This window comes from Vigna unguiculata, chromosome 4, assembly GCF_037176805.1.
Source record: "Vigna unguiculata cultivar grain cowpea cultivar isolate G323 ecotype 2 chromosome 4, ASM3717680v1, whole genome shotgun sequence".
In the NCBI taxonomy this organism is placed as follows: domain Eukaryota; kingdom Viridiplantae; phylum Streptophyta; class Magnoliopsida; order Fabales; family Fabaceae; genus Vigna; species Vigna unguiculata.
The window spans coordinates 4320580-4329548 of record NC_140795.1 but is presented as its reverse complement, the minus strand read 5'-3'; positions in this window follow the sequence as shown (position 1 = coordinate 4329548).

Here is an 8969-nt window from a genome sequence, read left to right as displayed (position 1 = left end):
TGTAAAAACATTTTCTGTTAAAATCTTAATGTTGATCATACGAAAAAGCTTATAATTTATACTTTTGATAACATTGACATAGTAGACAAAGGAATCGTATTTTAAACAATTGGGATTACATTCAGAAGAATAAAAACAAAATATTTAGTTTTTTTTTTTCTTGAAAAATTAAGGTAACTTATTGAAGAAGAATTTGAAAGGCAATATAATCTTAATACATGTAATCAGAAAAAAGAAAAATTGTTAAATTAATATAACTAATAAATTAAGACAAAAAATATATAAAAACATAGTACTTACTCTAGTTAAAAGATCTCCATATCTATTGTTAGATTATTCTAAAAATATCACTATATGGCTGTATCTTTAATAAACTGAAGATGATTGAGAATATAATTAAAAAATATATACTTTTTATTTTATAAAACGAAAAGGATTGAATAAACTCAACAAACATTATTAATAGACATAAACACTTCTGTTTAAAATAAAATATGATTTTTATGGAAGAAACCAACGTGTACAGAAGAATATTCGGTATCTATGATCAGATAACATAAATTTTTGATGGCATTGAATACATAAAGTGGAAAAAAGAAATAATATTTTAATAATATGGTCCCATTGTGTGGACCATAGCAGCATCAAGTTGGAGAAATTGTGAGAAAGAGAGAGCAATGCAGGGTTTTGGACCACTCACTCACCAACTTAATCAAATCACATTAAAGATACTCTTTTTATGTTACTTCTTTTCTTATTTATCATAAAGCAACATGTGAACATACCCCACTTCACTTTCCAAAAATTATTTTATTTCATCTAATTATATTCTCACACATTATGTTCTTTCTAGACATTTCCATTTCATACTTTTACGATAAATATTGTAACTTTATTTAAAACCACAATTTATTTAAGTAGCTTTAGTATGATATTATAATTTTGTTCATGTGGCACAAGAATTAATATATAAGATGTAGATTAAAGCAATATTTGATAAAAGAACTAATTCATAATTTAAATAATTTAAAAGAAAGATTTTTTTATTAACCAGTATATTTTATAAGTTTAAGAGTTGTGTTTTGGATTAACTGTGAAAATACATTACTAAATTATTATATTGATAATTAGTTATTGTCGTAAATAAATATATGTTTAAATGCATTGGGTGAAGTATTTAATCGCTTTGATAATTTTATAACTTTTAGTTCAGGCTAATGAAAATTTAAGTTTAATTATTGTAAGGGTCGGTTTTGACATTTTGTAGGTTCAAGGGTCAAGAAAGATAATAAATATAGAGTCTTTAGTGTGTATATATAGGACTTGCTCTTAGGTAAGAAGCTATATAGTTATTAATTAAGACGTAAATATTTTTTATTTTAAAATTTAAAAGTTCGAGTGTTACGTAACTCTAACTCGACTCACATAATTTCTATTATTGGATAATTGATATTATTTATAATAATTTTTTCATCTGTAATTTTTCTATTAAGTATCTTATTTTTGAATTGTGATTTGATCTATTTAATATTTGTTACAAAATAATTGTACAATTTGCAATATATATATATATATATATATATATATATATATATATATATATATATGGATTTTATCAAAGATATATACGTATAAAAGCATAATAACAAGTCATTCTAATTAAATTTGAAGAATATACATCGTGGTTGTCATAATCCTTTCCAATTTTTTCTTGTAGTTTCACAATGTTCATTGTCCACATTCTTGTCTTACAAGAATAATATAAAATAAAAATGAATAGCATTAGCCAATTGGTCGAAGTGAACTGTGTCTCGTTTTTTACGTAAAAAATTAAAAAAAAAAGTAAATTTTGTTTTTCATATTTTTTAAGGTCGATAAGGGGTTGGTTAAGGTCATAATAATTCAATCACCATTAACAAGGATTAGGATAAATTTGGATAATTTTTTTTAAATATTTATCCGAAAAAATTTTAAAAATATATATGAATTGGAGTTAATTTATTATGTACAGACGAATGTACCCTAAATATTTATATACACAAAAGTATAGGTCGAAAACAAAGGGATAAAAAAAATGTTAAATTATTTTTAAATTTATTACTATTTTGTAAAAGAAATTCACCACACTATTTCATTGGTATATCCAAACTTTTAAAATTCTACACGTTTTCATCTTAGTTAACAACTAATGGAAAGTTATCCATTTACATGTACAAATTATTATGCGTGATACATGACAAGTAATGACAAAATAAATATAATATATTTTTTATTTTCTATTTTCTATTTTTAAATTTACATATTTGATTTTTATATTATATCACTTATTCATCACTAAGTTACTAATAGTATTACTTTAATTTTCTTTTCCAAAATTAATGTTATATATATATATATACGAAGAATAAACAATAATCAAAGTGTTGTTGTTAAAATATTTACATACCTATAGTAAGACTGACAATGAACTTAGAAAACTAATAAAAATGTAAAATTTAGATAAGTAAAACAAAAATGTTTAACTCCATGTTTGAGAAGATTAGTTTATTTTCTTCATACTTAGTTACAAGTTTATGTTTTTGTTTTTGATGAATTTATTAAATTCTTTTTCATTATTAAAATTATATATATTATGAAAATTATCTCTCTCAATTTCAATTGCTTGAGAAAAAAAATTATTGTTCAATTTCTATGGAATGGACAAATGATGAAGTATAATGATGATAGGGGTGTTTTCCTATTGCTTAGGTTGACTAAGATCTAAATCCATATATTCAACCTCTTTTTATTCCAACAATCATACATCAAACTTCTAATTAGGATTAGAAAGTTCTTTCCATTCACACATTAATTCACACATAAACATCCAAATTTCTTATTAAATAAAAAAACATAAAAAGACATCAATGTTGACCAAATTAATATGTCATGACTCCTTCACAAATCAAGAAAGTGGTGAATTGATTGTAAAAGTGTTAACTAAAAGTTTTAAAGAAAACTGTACTTAAATTGTTGATAATATAAGAAAAAAAATTCAATGAAGTGGTTAATGAGCACAAAAAATAATAAAAATTGAACAAAATAAGCAATGATATAAAATTCAAGAACAAATAAAGATATTTATACTTTTGATTTTTTCAAAATCTACATCTACTTAATTCAAACAATCAGAATCGAAGTTTTTACTATAATGTTAAATTATCCAATTACAAGAAACACTTACGTTGTGACCGACTATACGATAAAAAAATATGTAGTATGACCACCTTTCCTTGATGAATTTTGACCTATCTTTCTTTCAAAACAAATAAAACACATAAAAGTATTTTAAAAAATATTTCTACATCACAATAAAACTCTTTAGATTCGAAAAAAATATGAAGGTATATTTTGAAAAGTGTAAAAACTTTCTTTTTAAAGAAATTTTGAAGTAACTTACTAATATAATCCATTATTTTTAAATATAATCAAATAATTTTTTTTATAATTCAAAAACTATTTTGGACCAACAGTTATTGTTAAACAGAATATTTTTTTTTATAATTCAAAAACTATTTTGAACCAACAGTTATTGTTAAACATAATATTTTTTTTATAATTCAAAAACTATTTTGAACCAACAGTTATTATTAAATATAATTGATTATTTACGAATTCGATGTATTTTTAATATAATCAGTTATTTTATGAAATAATCAATTATTTGTGAAATATGTGAAAATCAAATTTGACCAACATAATCCATTAATTTTTAACATAATTATTTGTTGACATTATCGGTTATTTTGTTGAAAAACAGCATAAAATCATTTTTTTAATACAAATATGCTCAATACTATCTTAGATAATGATTCATGATCAAACTAAGATAATTAACTATGAAAAGAGAAACCTACAATAAGAGGTGCACCCATCATTGAACAAAACATGTTATTAACACTATATTGTGATATACTATAATACTTTTGAAAATCATATTATGATATTTTAATTTTGATTCTTCAACTTGGTCTTAATGCTTATACTTTTTTTTTTCTTAATTACAAAAGTTTTTAAAAAGTTGAAACTAACGACTAATTTAAAGATCAAAAGACTAATTTGACAATTAATTTGAGAATCGACTAACTTAACCCATACCTAATGAAGTCAAAAGAACAATTAACTTTTCTTTTTCATTATAGTCACCAAATGCATCACTAGCATTAAATCAGTTATTCAATCTTAGTTCCGTCACTAATTTTGCCAATGTCACTTTAATTCATTAATTAACTAACATATTTTGTTAGTCAGAAATTCACTCACTACTTTTAGTCACAGAATTAGTGATTGTTAAATTCTTTATTATTTTTCTCACTTAAATGGTACTTTTGTTGGTTTTAGTCACTAATTTTTAATCACTAAATATTTACAAATTACAAATTTGTAGTCATTGAATTCATTATGAATTTGCCATAATAAGTGGTTGATGAGAAAATGTTGACTTATTATTTATTGATTGATCTACGAAGGGAAAATTCAGCCACTAGTGGAAGATACTTCCGTACTAATTCTATTTACTCCATAACTCATTCTTTTAGAAAAAAGGAAGCATGTAATTGGGACAATATATATTCTTCCATATGAAAGATAAGGGTGTAGCTTTGTCAATGAGAGAAAAACAAATATATATATTTTCTATAGTTTTAATGAAACGAAATAATAATTTATATTAAAGTTGCTATATTATTTAAGAACACATAGGTTAGATTCAAAATTTCAAGTCAGGGAAGAAAATAATTGGTACTTCCAATGTATAAAGGGAGGATGAAATAATCATGATATTAATTAAATTAATAAAATATAAAATTAAATAATGTAGTGACTGATTAGTCACTCAGTTTTTGTGACAAAATATTGGTCTCCAATTTTGAAAAGAAAAAGTTGGAATAAAATATTGGTACTCACTATTCGTATTAAGGATAATTGGAAATATAAGAAAGATTAAATTGGTTTTGCTTATAAAGGATTTAAACTTTACGTATTTGCAAGTCATATTTATGACTGATTATGTCACTGAATTTTTTTTCCATCAAAGTAGAGATTAAATAATCAACGTAATAGAGTTTCAAAAAAAAATCTTTTATAAATTTTATTTCTTATTTAATAACCTTTATCCATAGTTTTAATCGATAAATATGTTTATATAATATGATAAGAGATCTGTTATTGTTCCTCTTCATTCAATGAATAATTATGTAAAATATATAGTTAAAATCTAGCTTACACATATTTAATGAAGTAACACAATAGCTAAATACTTTATATTTACATATTGTGAAAATATTTGATGTAGGGTAAAATTCATATTAGATCATCTATCATTGAATGAACTTGAAAAAAAAAATATTCCTGGTATATCCTATATGAACAGTTACGTAAAACCAAACTATTCACTTTCGTGTGTCTCTTTTGTTTTATTTTGTCATAAATGGTAACTTGTGAAACAGAAAAAGATGTCGCTATAAATAACAAGGCACTCTACCTCAATCATTGTCCTCTTTTGTTTCGTGGGACACAGTTCCCTTATGATGGGGACTACATGGATAATGTTGTAACCCTATTATGGCCATACCTTCTTTTGTTTCAACGTTATTAAATCATCAAAACCAATTGTATGATTTTTTCCATAATACACCTATTTCAAATGATTTCTAAATAATATTGTTTCGCTATTATTCACTAGAATAAATTTCTTTATTTTTTACTAGCAAAAATACAAACCGATAGTACTTGTATGTTAATATTTTCTTAATTTTGTTAAAAATTTGAATTAAAATGAATAATAAATATATAATTGATTTTTAAAATAGTTATTAATTGTAAAATTTGAATATATATATATATATATATATATATATATATATATATATATATAAAAGAAATTTTAAGAATAACGGTTAAAGACAAATTTTTTTTTTAAATAATGGTTAAGAGTAAACTATTTATAAAATAATTAATTTTAAAAATAATAATTAAAGATAAAACTGGAAAATCAAACTATGAACATAAAAGAGAATATTTTCTTTATATAGTGTTACAGGTTTTGAGAATTGAATTTTTTTAATATAAACTAAATTTGTTATTTAAAATAGTGTCACTAGTGTTAAAAATTAAGTTGAATTTTGATTTGGGGAACTGAATTTTTGTTTTTTTTTTTTGAGTTATAAATTCATTATCCTCCTTTTTATTATTTTTTGAAAAAATTAGAGAAGTTTTTAAGGTACAACTTCGTCCTTCTAGAAACCAAATTTCAAATGAGTTTTCGGTCTCGGATAACGCTGTATAAAGTTGAGAATTCAATTTTTCCAAAAACCGAATCCTAATAAAATTTTCAACACTGATGATGTTTTTCACATTGTGAATTCGATTTCATGATAATTGAAACCTTGACATTGAAAATCAATATGTCTATTTTAGTAAATAATACTACACAAGTTTATTTTTAATTTATTTTGGAAATGGGTTTATTGCCAAAAGAAAAACGAAATTAATATTATATTATTATATAAAAATTATCAATTTTTTTGGTGTACACATTTTTTTTCAAGTTTATCCTTTATCAATATCACCCCATATATTCTCCCCTAGATACCCAGACGTGTGTGTGAAATATCACAAACACATTCATCTTATATATCATATTGTCAATCTACATATTTCATGCATATCACACATTAATCATATATATCAATATAATTAACAACATATATCATATATCATATGAAATTTGTTGTAAAATCTAATATTAACATGAACAAATCTTGATTCTTGAGATATGTAAATTCATTGTTTCTAAAACTTTATGTAGAGTGTGCTGCACAAGTTCTTCTGAGAATCTCATAACTCTTAAAGAGAGTAAATAACTAAACCCATTTTCACTTTACATATAAATCAATAACAAGATGATCCAAAATACTATGCACCAATCTTTTCAATGTATCAAACTTCTATTAACAAACCCAAAAAAAAAAACATCATTAATATCACATATACTTCACGTCACTCCAAAAATCACTATTGCAAAAGTATGAAAAGAAAAACTTCCATACACAAAATACTTCAATTACCACATCCTCCACACATCTAAACAACCCAACTATATATTAAATGTTAACATTAAGTAAATCTCTCGATTGTCAAACCCTACATCAACCCTCCTTCAAGGTTGGATAATCTTTGAAAGGGTCATTTTACCCCACTTGGATATAACTCCCCAAAGATAACAAATAAATAAGACAAATCACTTATGATATTACTCACTTAAGTTGAAACTCTTTCCTTTGAATGAAGACACAAGGACTCTTCTCACTTAAGTGTCGGGTATCACAAATTTTATATTCTACTTTACGATTATGTTAGAAAATAAATATTAGTCTACTTTTTTAAAATTATATGTTACATGGAAGACTTTCTAGTTATTTTTAACATATTTTTACTCAATTTTTTTTAGAAAATTCTTTTTCAAGTTTTTTCTTGAGATGAATACTCTCATTTTTCAAGTTATTATACAAATAATAAAGTTTTAAACTACATTGAATTCGAGATGAAGATCATATAGGTAAAAAATAGTACAATAGAATATTACAATTTTTTTATGGAATTATAAGGTATGTATGTAAAATTCAAAAGTATGAATTGAGTGCAATTGTAGTCCCCAATGATGTGTCTCAAGTGAAAGTTTAATTAAATGAATGCAGGTATCATATTTATAACTAAATACATGGGAATAGGAGTAGTTGTTGGTGATGCTGTGGGAATGTGGAAGTTCAGGTTTTCAAAACATGTTGGTAAAGGTGATCCCTTTATTTTCAGAATTTTGAAAGCATCATGAAAAGTGGTTCAACGTTGTAGAAATCTTGGTTTTCAAAATCTGATAAAAAGGAAGTTATTAAGCTGCTTAATATAGGTGGGATGGGTGATGTTTCTTTGCATGTGCATGAAGATAAAGTTGAAGAAAATTAGGTCTTTGTTTTTGCAAATGAAGAATCACTTTCTAACATATCCATAGAGAAGTTAATGGCTAATGGGGAATGTAAATAAAGTGGATAAGGATAAACAGATGGAAGTTGCCTCCAAATAAAGTACTTTACCTTGTTGAGGATGTTTTAGCTATCATAGAATTTTAGGTTTTTCTTTCCTTTATTGGAACAAGAGGAAGACGTGTATCGATGTATCAAACCTAGTTTTTGATTTAGTTAAAAATTAAATGTTTATTTTTACCATTTTTTTTTTTGAAGACTTCAAAAGTAGTAACACTCTCAAGATCGATTAAATGTTAATGGCAAAATGATAAATAAATAAATAAATAAATTAAATGATTAATCTTATGTCATTTAAAAGACGAGTATAGTAATTTTCAAGAGATTGAAAAAGTATTAATGAAAAAAATTAAAGTTAATTAATAAGTATAATAATACTTAAAAGATCAAATAATCATCAAATGAAATAAATTAATAATTAATAATTAATTAATTTTATCATTATATTAGTTAAAAGATCCTACTAAAAATAGATGATGATATTCATGATTAAATTTATACATTAACAAAGTAATAACTACTATATCATTTGTAAAACATAGGAAATTATTTTTGTAAATACGGTAATTAATTATAAAATTAATATAGACGTTGTTATTAAATTTAAGAATAGACGTTGTTATTAGTTGTCCATCTCTACACTTTGCACTAGTATCTGTTTTCTTTCATGTTAGCTAGATTTTTTTATTTTAGTCTTTATAAAAAAAATTATTTACTTTGCATCTTAAAATATTTGAAAAGTTGTTTATAATTCTTATAGCGTGCAAAAAAAAAAAATCAGTTTTATTCCCTACAAAAATTCTTTGACTTTAATTCCTTAAAAAAAATTAAATTACTCTTTTTAGTCTCTAATATTATTTTAAGATAGATAATTAATGTTCATTTTTGCAG